At 46.0% G+C, this 20,213-nt stretch overlaps 1 long non-coding RNA gene across 2 annotated transcripts; it reads right to left on the reverse strand.

The window, feature by feature from the left end:
* Positions 1-400: 400 nt before the first annotated feature.
* LOC120051715 lies at positions 401-17,011 on the reverse strand. 2 transcript variants are annotated; one of them, XR_005477312.1, is made up of 3 exons: positions 16,921-17,011; positions 16,610-16,686; positions 401-569 (listed from the first exon to the last, which is right to left on the reverse strand). It is a non-coding gene; the product is annotated as an uncharacterized LOC120051715 (long non-coding RNA). The 2 variants fall into 2 exon arrangements; XR_005477311.1 differs by lacking the exon at positions 401-569 and adding an exon at positions 16,299-16,377.
* Positions 17,012-20,213: the final 3,202 nt, after the last annotated feature.

Here is a 20,213-nt window from a genome sequence, read left to right on the forward strand (position 1 = left end):
TATACCCACATCATTTATATGTAAACATAAACATACAATGACCACTACTAATGTTGATAAATCTGATATTATGATGTTGACATTAAAGTACTCATATAAGAGCTAGTCACTGATCAGATAGTCACTGATTGGCTGAGAAGACACACTCAGTACACAGGAAACTAAAACTGACTTCCTGTTGTTGTTGCCATGGTGCTGTCATTCAGCCTGAGGAAGAGAGTCCAAATATTATTATTTCTGGTGTTGCTGGTGTTGATGGCTGGTATAGGTCTCACTCTGCTGGTATTGATGGATGGTATAGGTCTCACTCTGCTGGTATTGATGGATGGTATAAGTCTCACTCTGCTGGTATTGATGGCTGGTATATGTCTCACACTCTGTTGGTATTGATGGATGGTATAGGTCTCACACTCTGCTGGTATTGATGGATGGTATAGGTTTCACACTCTGCTGGTATTGATGGCTGAGTAGGTACTGAAGTCAGAGTTTTGGACTCTCTTCTTCTTCTTCTTTGGTCTCCTCGGTCCCTGACGGATATCCAACGATGCGTAACACAGGTCTCCTTCCTCCTGAGAGAGATAGACAGAGAGAGAGAGAAAGAGAGAGAAAGAGAGAGAGAGAAAGAGAGACAGAGAAAGAGATCGAGAGAGAGTCAGAGAGAGAGAGAACAATATTATATAAATTATCTTTTAGTATTATTGACATATGAACATTAAAATTATACAACATGTTTTGATGCTATATATATATACAATTATTACAATTTTTATTGAAAATACTATTTGAATAGGTTAGAAAACACATGGACTACAAAACCAAGATGGCTAACCAACATAAAACTACAACTCCCACTTTGACTGTAGTCTGCTCTCTGCTGTCACTTCCCCTGGTGGTAGTCCTGTTCAGAGGAACCTGAGTCTCAGTTGGAGCTGCAGAGGAAGAGTTATCACCATTAAAACACCAAGTTTGAGGTCAAACTATGACATATCAGTTAAAACCTTTCTCGCCCCGGGGTTCCGCTAGCGGAACACCCACAACATTCCGCTGCCTTCGCAGCGCGCAAAATTCAAAAATATTTTTTAGAAATATTTAACTTCCACACATTAACAAGTCCAATACAGCAAATGAAAGATAAACATCTTGTGAATCCAGCCAACATGTCCGATTTTTAAAATGTTTTACAGCGAAAACACAAAATATATTTATGTTAGCTCACCACAATAGCCAAACACACAACACCATGTTTTCACCGCAAACATAGCTTTCACAAAACCCACAAAAAGAGATAAAATTAATCACTAACCTTTGAACAACTTCATCAGATGACAGTCTTATAACATCATGTTATACAATACATTTATGTTTGTTCGAAAATGTAAAAAATGTATAGGTATAAATCGTAGTTTTACATTGCAGCCACCGTCACAAATAGCACCAAAACAGCCAGAATAATTACAGAGAGCAACGTGAAATACTTAAATACTCATCATAAAACATTTATGAAAAATATATGTTGTACAGCAAATGAAAGATAAACATCTTGTGAATCCAGCCAATATTTCCGATTTTTTAAGTGTTTTACAGCGAAAACACAATATATATTTATGTTAGCTCACCACGATAGCCAAACACACAACGCCATTTATTCACCGCTAACATAGCTTTCACAAAACCCACAAATAGAGATAAAATTAATCACTAACCTTTGAACAACTTCATCAGATGACAGTCTTATAACATCATGTTATACAATATATTTTTTTTTTTTTCGAAAATGTACATATTTATAGCTACAAATCGTGGTTTTACATTGTGAATACGGCACCATAATGCACCAAATTGTCCGGAGATATTTTGGACAGTCACGTAATCTAACCAAAAAACTCATCATAAACTTTGCTAAAAAATACATGTTGTACAGCAAATGAAAGATACACTGGTTCTTAATGCAACCGCTGTGTTAGATTTTAAAAAAGAACTTTAGTACAAAGTACAGCATGCAATATTCTGAGACAGCGCCCAGCCATTCTCCGCCATGTTGGAGCCAACATATTCCACAGAAATACGAAATAACATCATAAATATTCTCTTACCTTTGATGATCTTCCATCAGAATGTAATGCAAGGAGTCCTAGTTCCACAATAAATCGTTGTTTTGTTTTAGAATGTCCATTTCTTCTGTCGAATTAGCAACTTTGGCTAGCATTGTGGAGGGCACATGTCCATCAACTCTTGGAGCATGGAACGAAAAATTCCAAAAGTCACAATAAACGTCGAATAAACTGGTCAAACTCAGTTGAAAATCCATCTTTATGATGTTTTTCTCATATGTATCCAATAACGTCGAAGACGGAGTATTTCGTCGTGTCTACCTAACGAATTGCAGAAAACAATGTAGTGTTCCCTGGTGCGCAGCTGAATACGGCCAATAGGGCGGACCTGTCACTCCAAAAGCTCTCATTCGGTCTCACATCAAGCTAGACACCCCATTCAACATTCTACTGCCTGTTGACATCGAGGGGAAGGCGTATGAAGTGCATACAGATCCATAAATAAAAGGCAATTGAATAGGCAAGGCCTTACACAGAGCCCCATTTTCAAAATGTTCACTTCCTGTTTGGAAGTTTGCTGCCAAATGAGTTCTGTTTTACTCACAGATATAATTCAAACAGTTTTAGAAACCTCAGAGTGTTTTCTATCCAATAGTAATAATAATATGCATATCGTATGATCTAGAACAGAGTACGAGGCCATTTAATTTGGGCACGATTTTTTCCCAAAGTGAAAACAGCGCCTCCTATTCACTAAGAGGTTATTAAAAGTTGGTAGATGTTTACTTATTGTGCCAAAATGTTTCAAAAAACGAAGGTTAAAATCGTAGGTAACTATTATGAATGTTAACCTTTACAGCCCCGGCGTTCCGCTAGCGGAACTCCTCCCACATTCCACTGAAAAGGCAAGGCGTGAAATTCCAAAAATATTTTTTAGAAATATTTAACTTTCACACATTAACTAGTCCAATACAGCAAATGAAAGATAAACATCTTGTGGATCCAGTCAACATGTCCGATTTTTTAAATGTTTTACAGCGAAAACACCACATATATTTATGTTAGCTCACCACCAAATACAAAAAAGGACAGACATTTTTCACAGCACAGGTAGCATGCACGAAACCAACCAAACTAACCAAGAACCAACCAAACTAACCAAGAAACAACGTCATCAGATGACAGTCCTATAACATGTTACACAATAAATCTATGTTTTGTTCGAAAAATGTGCATATTTGAGGTATAAATCAGTTTTACATTGCTGCTACCATCACAGCTACCGTCAGAAATAGCACCGAAGCAGCCAGAGTAATTATAGAGACCAACGTGAAATACCTAAATACTCATCATAAAACATTTCTGAAAAATCGATGGTGTACAGCAAATTAAAGACAAACATCTTGTGAATCCAGCCAATATTTCCGATTGTTTAAGTGTTTTACAGCGAAAACACAATATAGCATTATATTAGCTTACTACAATAGCCTACCACACAACCGCATTCATTCATCAAGGCACGTTAGCGATAGCAATAGGCACGTTAGCGTTAGCGAATAAACCAGCAAAATATATTAATTTTAACTAACCTTCATAAACCTTCCTCAGATGACAGTCCTATAACATCAGGTTATACATACACTTATGTTTTGTTCGAAAATGTGCATATTTAGAGCTGAAATCAGTGGTTATCCATTATGCTAACGTAGCTTCTTTTTCCCAGAATGTGCGGATATTTCTATTAGACTCTCACCTATTCTGACCAAATAGCTATTCATAAACATTACAAAAAATACATGTTGTATAGGAAATGATAGATACACTAGTTCTTAATGCAATCGCAGTGTTAGAATTCTAAAAATATCTTCATTACGACATAAAGCTTATGTTATAGCGAGAGAGTGGCCAAAACCTGGGCGCAAAACTACTAGTACACAGTTCGACAGATATATGAAATAGCATCACAAAATGGGTCCTACTTTTGGTGATCTTCCATCAGAATGTTGTACAAGGGGTCCTTTGTCCAGAACAGTCGTTGTTTGGATTTAGAACATCGTTTTTCCCTCTTGAATTAGCAAGCAAGTAGCTATTCATGTGCCAAGTGACGCGAAGCTCTCCATCGTCAACAAACACAGACAACGCAACACGCCTAACGTCCCGAAAAAATTTCAATAATCTAATAAAACTATATTGAAAAACATACTTTACGATGATGTTGTGACATGTATCAAATAAAATCAAAGCCGGAGATAGTAGTCGCCTATAACGACAGCTTTTCAGAAGGCAATTCCAGGTCCATCTTCGCGCTTTCCAGAAAACAGAAAATGGATGACTCGTCGTGCCAAGAGGATTTATTCCACCTCAGACCAAGATAAACACTTCATTTCTTCTCTCACTTCCTCTTGACATCTAGGGGAAGGTGTATGACGTGCATGTATACTCATACGTATCATGCCCATTTATAGGCAGGCCATTGAACAGAGCATCGATTTCAGACTTTCCACTTCCTGGTCAGAAAGTGTGCTGCCAAATGAGTTCTGTTTTACTCAAAGACAAAATTCAAACGGTTTTAGAAACTAGAGAGTGTTTTCTATCCAATAGTAATAATAATATGCATATTGTACGAGCAAGAATTGAGTACGAGGCCGTTTAAATTGGGCACGATTTTCCCCCAAAGTGAAAACAGCGCCCTCTGTCCTCAACAAGTTTTAAGTAAGATTGATTAGGAATACGCAGACTTAAAACATGTATGAGTGAAAAGTTAATCCTGACAGAGAGTGAGAGACTGAGTTTACCTGTTGTTCTGCAGAAGGAGTAGACACAGGCGAAGGAGAGGAGAGAGGAGAGGAGAGCAGACACAGGACAGACTGAACAGCAACATCCAACACAGCCCACAGTCTACAGGAGGAGGAGAGGAGGAGGAGGACTCAGGAGGACTGGTGTCTGGACAAAAGACACAAGTATAAATTAACCTCAACCTCCTCTCTTTCATGGAAACAAAACATGCCAATACCAAATACACAGCCATTAGATACAACTTGAAAAATGTAATTATTCTTACCAAATAAAAGGTAGCAGAGGTAGCAGAGGAACAGTGTTAGGATGAACTGAATGGAGGAAACAGCACCTACAGGAAGCAGAGGAACAGTGTTAGGATGAACTGACTGGAGGAAACAGCACCTACAGGAAGCAGAGGAACAGTGTTAGGATGAACTGACTGGAGGAAACAGCACCTACAGGTAGCAGAGGAACAGTGTTAGGATGAACTGACTGGAGGAAACAGCACCTACAGGTAGCAGAGGAACAGTGTTAGGATGAACTGACTGGAGGAAACAGCACCTACAGGTAGCAGAGGAACAGTGTTAGGATGAACTGACTGGAGGAAACAGCACCTACAGGTAGCAGAGGAACAGTGTTAGGATGAACTGACTGGAGGAAACAGCACCTACAGGTAGCAGAGGAACAGTGTTAGGATGAACTGACTGGAGGAAACAGCACCTACAGGTAGCAGAGGAACAGTGTTAGGATGAACTGACTGGAGGAAACAGCACCTACAGGTAGCAGAGGAACAGTGTTAGGATGAACTGACTGGAGGAAACAGCACCTACAGCTAGCGGAGGAACGGTGTCAGGGTGAACTTCTCATTGCCATTTGGTCATCATCCACACGTCTTTAAAGATAGCAAACATCACAATAACAAATCTATTCAACATTAAAACCACATAAAGGAATCAGATATCAGCAACTGTTTGAAAGTTACTCACATAACAGAGCAGTGAAAATATAAACGTCATGTCTTTACCACAGTCATCACAATATCACAATAATAAGATAACAAATCTGGTCAACCATAAAACCTTATCAATAAATCATCTATCATCCAGCTATAAGGCCCAGTAAAAAAGTTACTCACATAAGAATGCAATCAGAGTGACACACAGCCTGTCCATCTGGTGGTCTGATGGTCTGATGGTGACTGTCAGAGAGTAGCTGGGTCTTTGAGTAACAAGGTCTTTGCTGCGTATTTCCGTGTTCATGACTAGATGTACTTTACCATGAAAGGACATACGAGCAGCGATTGGTTCGATCGAGTGGAACATTTTTAGGTTGTGGTCCTTTTCTCAGAAACCCATGTTGTGACAGGAAGAGGAGCGTTTATAGATTACATTATGATAACAGACTTTGACGTTATAAGTTTGATGGAAAGCCAGATGTCTAAAGTTGGCCAATCAGCTTTTATGTATTCAGAATGGATCAAACCAATAGTTTGCTGGATTAAACATTTAAATCATCTTACATTATAGAGATAAATCCTGAGCCAGTTTATATGATCTAGTTTAGGTGGTGTGACTCTCAGAGAGACATCTTTAAACAGGAACAGACAGTTGTTGGCCCTGGTCCAGTGGTTCACACGACAACACTGCTGTCATGGAAACCCACGAGGTCACAGGACACAACATGAATAGAGATTCTGAATCTATATTATATTTCATGATGGATCTTTGTATTTACAACACTAAACTATGGTGGTGATAATATTAAACTACAATACCCAGGATGCACTGGAGGATGTGCTATATACCCAGTGTTAAACAGTACTTGTTACAACCATCTGATGAATGATCTCTGTGTTAATCAATGAACAGCGGACAATCAGTTAACATCCACACTCTGGTCAATATGTGTGAAGGGGAGAGATTTATGTGACAAACTAACTTGTAATAACAACGTTTGGTCTCTCTTCCTCAGGCTGAATGACAGCACCATGGCAACAACAACAGGAAGTCAGTGTGGGTTTCCTGTGTACAGAGTATGTCTTCTCAGCCAATCAGTGACTAGCTCTTATATGAGTACTGTAATGCCAACATCATAATATCAGATTTATCAACATTAGTAGTGGTCAATGTATGTACATGTTTACATATAAATGATGTGGGTATATGGGAGTGTTCGGTCATACGATTGCATGTAATGTATAGTCTTATGTGTGTGGTTGTGGTTTAATCAGTGAGTTCTGTAGGGGAGGACTGAGGGGAGGACTGAGGGGTTAAGGGAGGCCTGGGTTTCAGGTCTGAGGGGAGGACTGAGGGGTTAAGGGAGGCCTGGGTTTCAGGTCTGAGGGGAGGACTGAGGGGTTAAGGGAGGCCTGGGTTTCAGGTCTGAGGGGAGGACTGAGGGGTTAAGGGGGGCCTGGGTTTCAGGTCTGAGGGGAGGACTGAGGGGTTAAGGGGGGCCTGGGTTTCAGGTATGAGGGGAGGACTGAGGGGTTAAGGGGGGCCTGGGTTTCAGGTATGAGGGGAGGACTGAGGGGTTAAGGGAGGCCTGTGTTTCAGTTCTGAGGGGAGGACTGAGGGGTTAAGGGAGGCTTGGGTTTCAGGTCTGAGGGGAGGACTGAGGGGTTAAGGTGGCCCTGGGTTTCAGGTCTGAGGGGAGGACTGAGGGGTTAAGGGAGGCCTGGGTTTCAGGTCTGAGGGGAGGACTGAGGGGTTAAGGGGGCCCTGTGTTTCAGGTCTGAGGGAAGGACTGAGGGGTTAAGGGGGGCCTGTGTTTCAGGTCTGAGGGAAGGACTGAGGGGTTAAGGGGGCCTGGATTTCAGGTCTGAGGGGAGGACTGAGGGGTTAACGGAGGCCTGGGTTTCAGGTCTGAGGGGAGGACTGAGGGGTTAAGGGGGGACTGGGTTTCAGGTCTGAGGGGAGGACTAAGGGGTTAAGGGGGGCCTGGATTTCAGGTCTGAGGGGAGGACTGAGGGGTTAAGGGAGGCCTGGGTTTCAGGTCTGAGGGGAGGACTGAGGGGTTAAGGGGGCCTGGATTTCAGGTCTGAGGGGAGGACTGAGGGGTTAAGGGGGGACTGGGTTTCAGGTCTGAGGGGAGGACTGAGGAGTTAAGGGGGGACTGGGTTTCAGGTGAGGACTGAGGGGTTAAGGGAGGCCTGTGTTTCAGGTCTGAGGGGAGGACTGAGGGGTTAAGGGGGGCCTGGGTTTCAGGTCTGCGGGGAGGACTGAGGGGTTAAGGGGGGCCTGGGTTTCAGGTCTGAGGGGAGGACTGAGGGGTTAAGGGGGGCCTGGGTTTCAGGTCTGAGGGGAGGACTGAGGGGTTAAGGGAGGCCTGGGTTTCAGGTCTGAGGGGAGGACTGAGGGGTTAAGGGAGGCCTGGGTTTCAGGTCTGAGGGGAGGACTGAGGGGTTAAGGTGGCCCTGGGTTTCAGGTCTGAGGGGAGGACTGAGGGGTTAAGGGGGAACTGGGTTTCAGGTCTTAGGGGAGGATTGAGGGGTTAAGGGGGGACTGGGTTTCAGGTCTGAGGGGAGGACTGAGGGGTTAAGGGGGGCCTGGGTTTCAGGTCTGAGGGGAGGACTGAGGGGTTAAGGGAGGCCTGGGTTTCAGGTCTGAGGGGAGGACTGAGGGGTTAAGGGGGGCCTGGGTTTCAGGTCTGAGGGGAGGACTGAGGGGTTAAGGGGGGCCTGTGTTTCAGGTCTGAGGGGAGGACTGAGGGGTTAAGGGGGGACTGGGTTTCAGGTCTGAGGGGAGGACTAAGGGGTTAAGTGGGGCCTGTGTTTCAGGTCTGAGGGGAGGACTGAGGGGTTAAGGGGGCTGGGTTTCAGGTCTGAGGGGAGGACTGAGGGGTTAAGGGAGGCCTGGGTTTCAGGTCTGAGGGGAGGACTGAGGGGTTAAGGGGGGCCTGTGTTTCAGGTCTGAGGGGAGGACTGAGGTGTTAAGGGGGCCTGGATTTCAGGTCTGAGGGGAGGACTGAGGGGTTAAGGGGGGCCTGGGTTTCAGGTCTGAGGGGAGGACTGAGGGGTTAAGGGAGGCCTGGGTTTCAGGTCTGAGGGGAGGACTGAGGGGTTAAGGGAGGCCTGGGTTTCAGGTCTGCGGGGAGGACTGAGGGGTTAAGGGGGGCATGGGTTTCAGGTCTGAGGGGAGGACTGAGGGGTTAAGGGAGGCCTGGGTTTCAGGTCTGAGGGGAGGACTGAGGGGTTAAGGGGGCCTGGGTTTCAGGTCAGAGGGGAGGACTGAGGGGTTAAGGGGGGCCTGGGTTTCAGGTCTGAGGGGAGGACTGAGGGGTTAAGGGAGGCCTGGGTTTCAGGTCTGAGGGGAGGACTGAGGGGTTAAGGGGGGCCTGTGTTTCAGGTCTGAGGGGAGGACTGAGGGGTTAAGGGGGGACTGGGTTTCAGGTCTGAGGGGAGGACTGAGGGGTTAAGGGGGGCCTGTGTTTCAGGTCTGAGGGGAGGACTGAGGGGTTAAGGGGGGCCTGGGTTTCAGGTCTGAGGGGAGGACTGAGGGGTTAAGGGGGGCCTGGGTTTCAGGTCTGAGGGGAGGACTGAGGGGTTAGGGGGGGACTGGGTTTCAGGTCTGAGGTGAGGACTAAGGGGTTAAGTGGGGCCTGTGTTTCAGGTCTGAGGGGAGGACTGAGGGGTTAAGGGGGCCTGGATTTCAGGTCTGAGGGGAGGACTGAGGGGTTAAGGGAGGCCTGGGTTTCAGGTCTGAGGGGAGGACTGAGGGGTTAAGGGGGGCCTGTGTTTCAGGTCTGAGGGGAGGACTGAGGGGTTAAGGGGGCCTGGATTTCAGGTCTGAGGGGAGGACTGAGGGGTTAAGGGGGGCTGGGTTTCAGGTCTGAGGGGAGGACTGAGGGGTTAAGGGAGGCCTGGGTTTCAGGTCTGAGGGGAGGACTGAGGGGTTAAGGGAGGCCTGGGTTTCAGGTCTGCGGGGAGGACTGAGGGGTTAAGGGGGGCCTGGGTTTCAGGTCTGAGGGGAGGACTGAGGGGTTAAGGGGGGCCTGGGTTTCAGGTCTGAGGGGAGGACTGAGGGGTTAAGGGAGGTCTGGGTTTCAGGTCTGAGGGGAGGACTGAGGGGTTAAGGGAGGCCTGGGTTTCAGATCTGAGGGGAGGACTGAGAGGTTAAGGTGGCCCTGGGTTTCAGGTCTGAGGGGAGGACTGAGGGGTTAAGGGAGGCCTGGGTTTCAGGTCTGAGGGGAGGACTGAGGGGTTAAGGGGGGCCTGGGTTTCAGGTCTGAGGGGAGGACTGAGGGGTTAAGGGGGGCCTGGGTTTCAGGTCTGAGGGGAGGACTGAGGGGTTAAGGGGGGACTGGGTTTCAGGTCTGAGGGGAGGACTAAGGGGTTAAGTGGGGCCTGTGTTTCAGGTCTGAGGGGAGGACTGAGGGGTTAAGGGGGCTGGGTTTCAGGTCTGAGGGGAGGACTGAGGGGTTAAGGGAGGCCTGGGTTTCAGGTCTGAGGGGAGGACTGAGGGGTTAAGGGGGGCATGTGTTTCAGGTCTGAGGGGAGGACTGAGGGGTTAAGGGGGCCTGGATTTCAGGTCTGAGGGGAGGACTGAGGGGTTAAGGGGGGCCTGGGTTTCAGGTCTGAGGGGAGGACTGAGGGGTTAAGGGAGGCCTGGGTTTCAGGTCTGAGGGGAGGACTGAGGGGTTAAGGGAGGCCTGGGTTTCAGGTCTGCGGGGAGGACTGAGGGGTTAAGGGGGGCCTGGGTTTCAGGTCTGAGGGGAGGACTGAGGGGTTAAGGGAGGCCTGGGTTTCAGGTCTGAGGGGAGGACTGAGGGGTTAAGGGGGCCTGGGTTTCAGGTCAGAGGGGAGGACTGAGGGGTTAAGGGGGGCCTGGGTTTAAGGTCTGAGGGGAGGACTGAGGGGTTAAGGGAGGCCTGGGTTTCAGGTCTGAGGGGAGGACTGAGGGGTTAAGGGGGGCCTGTGTTTCAGGTCTGAGGGGAGGACTGAGGGGTTAAGGGGGGACTGGGTTTCAGGTCTGAGGGGAGGACTGAGGGGTTAAGGGGGGCCTGTGTTTCAGGTCTGAGGGGAGGACTGAGGGGTTAAGGGAGGCCTGGGTTTCAGGTCTGAGGGGAGGACTGAGGGGTTAAGGGGGGCCTGGGTTTCAGGTCTGAGGGGAGGACTGAGGGGTTAAGGGGGGCCTGGGTTTCAGGTCTGAGGGGAGGACTGAGGGGTTAGGGGGGGACTGGGTTTCAGGTCTGAGGTGAGGACTAAGGGGTTAAGTGGGGCCTGTGTTTCAGGTCTGACGGGATGACTGAGGGGTTAAGGGGGCCTGGATTTCAGGTCTGAGGGGAGGACTGAGGGGTTAAGGGAGGCCTGGGTTTCAGGTCTGAGGGGAGGACTGAGGGGTTAAGGGGGGCCTGTGTTTCAGGTCTGAGGGGAGGACTGAGGGGTTAAGGGGGCCTGGATTTCAGGTCTGAGGGGAGGACTGAGGGGTTAAGGGGGGGCTGGGTTTCAGGTCTGAGGGGAGGACTGAGGGGTTAAGGGAGGCCTGGGTTTCAGGTCTGAGGGGAGGACTGAGGGGTTAAGGGAGGCCTGGGTTTCAGGTCTGCGGGGAGGACTGAGGGGTTAAGTGGGGCCTGGGTTTCAGGTCTGAGGGGAGGACTGAGGGGTTAAGGGGGGCCTGTGTTTCAGGTCTGAGGGGAGGACTGAGGGGTTAAGGGGGCCTGGATTTCAGGTCTGAGGGGAGGACTGAGGGGTTAAGGGGGGGCTGGGTTTCAGGTCTGAGGGGAGGACTGAGGGGTTAAGGGAGGCCTGGGTTTCAGGTCTGAGGGGAGGACTGAGGGGTTAAGGGAGGCCTGGGTTTCAGGTCTGAGGGGAGGACTGAGGGGTTAAGGGGGGCCTGGGTTTCAGGTCTGAGGGGAGGACTGAGGGGTTAAGGGAGGTCTGGGTTTCAGGTCTGAGGGGAGGACTGAGGGGTTAAGGGGGGCCTGGGTTTCAGGACTGAGGGGAGGACAGAGGGGTTAAGGGGGCCTGGGTTTCAGGTCTGAGGGGAGGACAGAGGGGTTAAGGGGGGCCTGGGTTTCAGGTCTGAGGGGAGGACAGAGGGGTTATGGGGGGCCTGGGTTTCAGGTCTGAGGGGAGGACAGAGGGGTTATGGGGGGCCTGGGTTTCAGGTCTGAGGGAGGACTGAAAGGTTAAGGGGGGCCTGGGTTTCAGGTCTGAGGGGAGGACTGAGGGGTTAAGGGGGGTCTGGGTTTCAGGTCTGATGGGAAGACTGAAAGGTTAAGGGGGGCCTGGGTTTCAGGTCTGAGGGGAGGACTGAGGGGTTAAGGGAGGCCTGGGTTTCATGTCTGAGCGGAGGACTGAGGGGTTAAGGGGGGCCTGGGTTTCAGGTCTGAGGGGAGGACTGAGCTCCTCTTCTACTTGTCCAATGAGATCAACATCAAACTGTTGTCATTTGTTATTTTGCCATACTTTTTGTGTTGCGTATGCATCTATGAGACAAATAAATGTTGATTTAATTTGAAGTCTCTACTTTTATCTCAATTCATTTCTTGCTTCTTGTAAAATGTCTTTTTTTTTACCATTTGAAAATGTCTCCAACATGTTACTGTTATGAATTTTCTATTTTGTATTGAGATCATGATAATGTATGATTTGTAGTTCAGACTGAGATCATGATAATGTCTGATTTATAGTTCAGACTGAGATCATGATAATGTCTGATTTATAGTTTGAACTGAGATCATGATCATGTCTGATTTATAGTTCAGACTGAGATCATGATAATGTCTGATTTATAGTTCAGACTGAGATATTGATAATGTCTGATTTATAGTTCAGACTGAGATCATGATAATGTCTGATTTATAGTTCAGATTGAGATCATGATAATGTCTGATTTATAGTTCAGACTGAGATCATGATAATGTCTGATTTATAGTTCAGACTGAGATCATGATAATGTCTGATTTATAGTTCGACTGAGATCATGATAATGTCTGATTTATAGTTCAGACTGATATCATGATAATGTCTGATTTATAGTTCAGACTGAGATCATGATAATGTCTGAGGCTAGGCTAGGTGTTTGTATGAAACCATGGAAACTGCTGGGATTCTGCACAACATCTGTCTTCCTCTAAAGCCACACCCCCTTAGCATCCAAGCCACACCCTCTTAACCTATAAGTCACACCCTTGTCTCGTCTAAGCCAACCCTCTAAGTATATAAACCACACCTACTAAGCCTATAAGCCACACCCTCAAACATAAACCTCGCTGAAATGTCAAACAGAATGGCCTGACCTTAACATGGAGGAGACTGTAGTTAACATGGAGGAGACTGTAGTTAACATTGAGGAGACTGTAGTTAACATGGAGGAGACTGTAGTTAACATGGAGGAGACTGTAGTTAACATGGAGGAGACTGTAGTTAACATGGAGGAGACTGTAGTTAACATGGAGGAGACTGTAGTTAACATGGAGGAGACTGTAGTTAACATTGAGGAGACTGTAGTTAACATGGAGGAGACTGTAGTTAACATGGAGGAGACTGTAGTTAACATGGAGGAGACTGTAGTTAACATGGAGGAGACTGTAGTTAACATTGAGGAGACTGTAGTTAACATGGAGGAGACTGTAGTTAACATGGAGGAGACTGTAGTTAACATGGAGGAGACTGTAGTTAACATGGAGGAGACTGTAGTTAACATGGAGGAGACTGTAGTTAACATGGAGGAGACTGTAGTTAACATGGAGGAGACTGTAGTTAACATGGAGGAGACTGTAGTTAACATGGAGGAGACTGTAGTTAACATGGAGACTGTAGTTAACATGGAGGAGACTGTAGTTAACATTGAGGAGATTGTAGTTAACATGGAGGAGACTGTAGTTAATATGGAGGAGACTGTAGTTAACATTGAGGAGACTGTAGTTAACATGGAGGAGACTGTAGTTAACATGGAGGAGACTGTAGTTAACATGGAGGAGACTGTAGTTAACATGGAGGAGACTGTAGTTAACATGGAGGAGACTGTAGTTAACATTGAGGAGACTGTAGTTAACATGGAGGAGACTGTAGTTAACATTGAGGAGACTGTAGTTAACATGGAGGAGACTGTAGTTAACATGGAGGAGACTGTAGTTAACATGGAGGAGACTGTAGTTAACATGGAGGAGACTGTAGTTAACATGGAGGAGACTGTAGTTAACATTGAGGAGACTGTAGTTAACATGGAGGAGACTGTAGTTAACATGGAGGAGACTGTAGTTAACATGGAGGAGACTGTAGTTAACATGGAGGAGACTGTAGTTAACATGGAGGAGACTGTAGTTAACATGGAGGAGACTGTAGTTAACATTGAGGAGACTGTAGTTAACATGGAGGAGACTGTAGGGCAGCATTTCCCAAACTTGGTCCTGGGGACCCCAAGAAGTGCACATTTAAATAATGAATTAGTGAATCATCAAGCGTTGATTATTAGATTCAGCTGTGTAGTGCTAGGTCAAAACCAGAACATACCACAGAGGTAGACTGAGTCAGTCTGGATGATCTGTCTTGTTAGGAGCTCAGTCACTTCATCTCTTTACGATACAAGCAGTGTCTTCACATTTCACCACACATCATTTCATAATCATTTCTAAATTGTTACGGCAATGAAAGTAAATCAAATCAAACTATATAAATCAATATTTATTCTAGGTATATTTAAAACATCAGTTCACTTCACAAATCAATAATGAACAAATCAAGAAACACAAACACCGCACTGACGTGAAACAGAAACAATGACGACTGGGGAAGGAACGAAAGGGACATATAAACGGCAGGTAATCAAGGAGGTGATGGAGTGACATGTAAAGGGCAGGTAATCAAGGAGGTGATGGAGTGACATGTAAAGGGCAGGTAATCAAGGAGGTGATGGAGTGACATGTAAAGGGCAGGTAATCAAGGAGGTGGTGGAGTGACATGTAAAGGGCAGGTAATCAAGGAGGTGATGGAGTGACATGTAAAGGGCAGGTAATCAAGGAGGTGATGGAGTGACATGTAAAGGGCAGGTAATCAAGGAGGTGATGGAGTCTGGGTGACTGTCATTATGAGCATAACGATGGTGACAGGTGTGGAGGAGACTGGAGACCTAGAGAGGTTTGATCTAAATGCAAATTGTTCTAAAAGCTTAAAACACATCAATTGTTATAATTATAAAAGTAAAAATCACTGAAAAAGGGGCGTAGACTTCGGCTAACAACTTTGGCTTGCGTCAAGAAAAAATGTGGAGTGTTCGAACAGCCATCAAAACTCTTACCGGAATTTAAAACAAAACTTCCCAAAAATGTAGCCATAATATACTGTTTTGGCTGGGAGCATGCAGACGCCTTCGGCCACCTACTAAGCCTATAAGCCACACCCCCAAACACAGACCTCTCTGATAGGTTGCTGGAGCCGAGTCAGACTGAATGGCATGACATTGAACAGGAAGAGACCACAGTGTCCTCATACTCAACTCTGGTCCTCCAAGCCAGTTAAACTGTGTCTTTTCATTGCTCCCTTCTTTCTAATCACGGATTGGTTTAGACCTGTGATACCAGGTGGGTGTAATTAAGGATCAGGTCTGCTGGTATTGATGGCTGGTATAGGTCTCACTCTGATGGTATTGACTGATGGTATAGGTCTCACATTCTGCTGGTATTGATGGATGGTATAGGTCTCAGTCTGCTGGTATTGATGGATGGTATAGGTCTCACTCTGATGGTATTGATGGATGGTATAGGTCTCACATTCTGCTGGTATTGATGGATGGTATAGGTCTCAGTCTGCTGGTATTGATGGATGGTATAGGTCTCACTCTGCTGGTATTGATGGATGGTATAGGTCTCACTCTGATGGTATTGATGGATGGTATAGGTCTCACATTCTGCTGGTATTGATGGATGGTATAGGTCTCACTCTGCTGGTATTGATGGCTGGTATAGGTCTCACACTCTGCTGGTATTGATGGATGGTATAGGTCTCAGTCTGCTGGTGTTGATGGCTGGTATAGGTCTCTCTCTGCTGGTATTGATGGATGGTAAAGGTCTCACACTCTGCTGGTATTGATGGATGGTATAGGTCTCACACTCTGCTGGTATTGATGGATGGTATAGGTTTCACTCTGCTGGTATTGATGGATGGTATAGGTCTCACTCTGCTGGTATTGATGGCTGGTATAGGTCTCACACTCTGCTGGTATTGATGGATGGTATAGGTCTCACTCTGCTGGTATTGATGGATGGTATAGGTCTCACTCTGCTGGTATTGATGGCTGGTATAGGTCTCACACTCTGCTGGTATTGATGGATGGTATAGGTCTCACTCTGCTGGTATTGATGGCTGGTATAGGTCTCACACTCTGCTGGTATTGATGGATGGTATAGGTCTCACACTCTGCTGGTATTGATGGATGGTATAGGTCTCACACTCTGCTGGTATTGATGGATGGTATAGGTTTCACACTCTGCTGGTATTGGTGGCTGAGTAGGCACTGAAGTCAGAGTTTGGGACTCTCTTCTTCTTCTTTGGTCTCCTCTGTCCCTGACGGTTATCCAACGATGCGTAACACAGGTCTCCTTCCTCCTGAGAGAGAGAGAGAGAGAGAGAGAGAGAGAGAGAGAGAGAGAGAACAATATCATATAAATATTTTTTTTATATTATTGACATATGAACATTAAGATTATACAACATGTTTTGATGCTATATATATATACAATTATTAAACATTGCATTGAAAATACTCTTTGAATTGGGTTAGAAAACACATGGACTACAAAACCAAGATGGCTAACCAACATAAAACTACAACACCCACTTTGACTGTAGTCTGCTCTCTGCTGTCACTTCCCCTGGTGGTCGTCCTGTTCAGAGGAACCTGAGTCTCAGTTGGAGCTGCAGAGGAGGAGTTACCACCATTAAAACACCAAGTTTGAGGTTAAACAAGGACATATCAGTTAAAAGTTGGTAGATGTTTACTTATTGTGGCCAAAATGTGTCAAAAAACGAAGGTTAAAATCGTAGCTAACTATTATGAATGTTAAGTAAGATTGATTAGGGATACGCAGACGTAAAACATGTATGAGTGAAAAGTGAATCCTGACTGAGAGAGTGAGAGAGTGAGTTTACCTGTTGTTCTGCAGAAGGAGTAGACACAGGTGGAGGAGAGGAGAGAGGAGAGGAGAGCAGACACAGGACACAGACTGAACAGCAACATCCAACACAGCCCACAGTCTACATCAGGGGAGGAGGGCTCAGTAGGACTGGTGTCTGGACATAAACACAAGCATAAATTAACCTCAACCTCCTCTCTTTCATGGAAACAAAACATGCCAATACCAAATACATTAGATAGCCATTAGATACAACTTGAAAAATGTAATTATTCTTACCAAATAAAAGGTAGCAGAGGTAGCAGAGGAACAGTGTTAGGATGAACTGAATGGAGGAAACAGCACCTACAGGAAGCAGAGGAACAGTGTTAGGATGAACTGAATGGAGGAAACAGCACCTACAGGAAGCAGAGGAACAGTGTTAGGATGAACTGACTGGAGGAAACAGCACCTACAGGTAACAGAGGAACAGTGTTAGGATGAACTGAATGGAGGAAACAGCACCTACAGGTAACAGAGGAACAGTGTTAGGATGAACTGACTGGAGGAAACAGCACCTACAGGTAACAGAGGAACAGTGTTAGGATGAACTGACTGGAGGAAACAGCACCTACAGGTAGCAGAGGAACAGTGTTAGGATGAACTGACTGGAGGAAACAGCACCTACAGGTAGCAGAGGAACAGTGTTAGGATGAACTGACTGGAGGTAACAGCACCTACAGGTAACAGAGGAACAGTGTTAGGATGAACTGACTGGAGGAAACAGCACCTACAGGTAGCAGAGGAACAGTGTTAGGATGAACTGACTGGAGGAAACAGCACCTACAGGTAGCAGAGGAACAGTGTTAGGATGAACTGACTGGAGGAAACAGCACCTACAGGTAGCAGAGGAACAGTGTTAGGATGAACTGACTGGAGGAAACAGCACCTACAGGTAACAGAGGAACAGTGTTAGGATGAACTGACTAGTGGAAACAGCACCTACAGGTAGCAGAGGAACAGTGTTAGGATGAACTGACTGGAGGAAACAGCACCTACAGGTAACAGAGGAACAGTGTTAGGATGAACTGACTGGAGGAAACAGCACCTACAGGAAGCAGAGGAACAGTGTTAGGATGAACTGACTGGAGGAAACAGCACCTACAGGTAGCAGAGGAACAGTGTTAGGATGAACTGACTGGAGGAAACAGCACCTACAGGAAGCAGAGGAACAGTGTTAGGATGAACTGACTGGAGGAAACAGCACCTACAGGTAGCAGAGGAACAGTGTTAGGATGAACTGACTGGAGGAAACAGCACCTACAGGTAGCAGAGGAACAGTGTTAGGATGAACTGACTGGAGGAAACAGCACCTACAGGTAGCAGAGGAACAGTGTTAGGATGAACTGACTGGAGGAAACAGCACCTACAGGAAGCAGAGGAACAGTGTTAGGATGAACTGACTGGAGGAAACAGCACCTACAGGTAGCAGAGGAACAGTGTTAGGATGAACTGACTGGAGGAAACAGCACCTACAGGTAACAGAGGAACAGTGTTAGGATGAACTGACTGGAGGAAACAGCACCTACAGGTAGCAGAGGAACAGTGTTAGGATGAACTGACTGGAGGAAACAGCACCTACAGGTAGCAGAGGAACAGTGTTAGGATGAACTGACTGGAGGAAACAGCACCTACAGGTAGCAGAGGAACAGTGTTAGGATGAACTACACATTGTCATTTGTTCATCATAAACTTCTCTACATACAGAAATATAACAAACATCAGTCATCACAGTTTCTCAATAACACATCTAGTCATAAAACCAGATGAACGAATCAGATATCAGGCAGCTATTAGACCCAGTAAAACAAAGTTACTCACACAAGAGAGTGATGAGAGCGACACACAGCCTGTCCATATCGTGGTCTGATGGTGACTGTCGGAGAGTAGCTGGGTTTTTGAGTAACAAGGTCTTTGCTGCGTATTTCCGTGTTCATGACAAGATGTACTTTACCATGAAAGGACATACGAGCAGCGATTGGTTCGATAGAGTGGAAAGTTTTCAGCTTGTGGTCCTTTTCTCAGAAACCCATTGTGTGTGACACGAAGGAGACTGTCTAGCATCGAGGTTAACATGTTTCACACCATCGTGACGTCAATATCAACCTACTACAACATGAAGAACCAAACACCCATTCTGGTTAGTAATGAGACAGAGCCCTTTCATGAGACAGAGACCTATCTTGAGACAAAGACCTATCTTGAGACAGAGGCCTATCTTGAGACAGAGGCCTATCTTGAGACAGAGGCCTATCTTGAGACAGAGACCTATCATGAGACAGAGACCTATCTTGAGACAGAGACCTATCATGAGACAGAGACCTATCTTGAGACAGAGACCTATCATGAGACAGAGACCTATCTTGAGACAGAGACCTATCATGAGACAGAGACCTATCTTGAGACAGAGACCTATCATGAGACAAAGACCTATCATGAGACAGAGACCTATCATGAGACAGAGACCTATCTTGAGACAGAGGCCTATCTTGAGACAGAGGCCTATCTTGAGACAGAGGCCTATCTTGAGACAGAGACCTATCATGAGACAGAGACCTATCTTGAGACAGAGACCTATCATGAGACAGAGACCTATCTTGAGACAGAGACCTATCATGAGACAGACACCTATCTTGAGACAGAGACCTATCATGAGACAGAGACCTATCTTGAGACAGAGACCTATCATGAGACAGAGACCTATCTTGAGACAGAGACCTATCTTGAGACAGAGACCTATCATGAGACAGACACCTATCTTGAGACAGAGACCTATCACGAGACAGACACCTATCTTGAGACAGAGACCTATCATGAGACAGAGACCTATCTTGAGACAGAGACCTATCATGAGACAGAGACCTATCTTGAGACAGAGACCTATCATGAGACAGAGACCTATCATGAGACAGAGACCTATCATGAGACAAAGACCTATCTTGAGACAGAGGCCTATCTTGAGACAGAGGCCTATCTTGAGACAGAGGCCTATCTTGAGACAGAGACCTATCTTGAGACAGAGGCCTAAGGTTGGCCTCTATACCTGTCGCCTGCCAGTATTAATGTTTGATTTATCAAACGATGAACATCTATTAATCATCATTAATCATCTATTAAAACCTGATCTGTATGAACTATTTCAGGCGTCCCAAAATGTAGTATTTATCCACCAAACATCGAGACCTCACCCTGACTTGAAAACCATGGGCGCATTCGAGTAGATCACGATTGTCTAGTTGTTGAGCATCGTTGGTCACCGCCTTACAAAGT

Source organism: Salvelinus namaycush, chromosome 8 (genome assembly GCF_016432855.1).
Source record: "Salvelinus namaycush isolate Seneca chromosome 8, SaNama_1.0, whole genome shotgun sequence".
Lineage (NCBI taxonomy): Eukaryota > Metazoa > Chordata > Actinopteri > Salmoniformes > Salmonidae > Salvelinus > Salvelinus namaycush.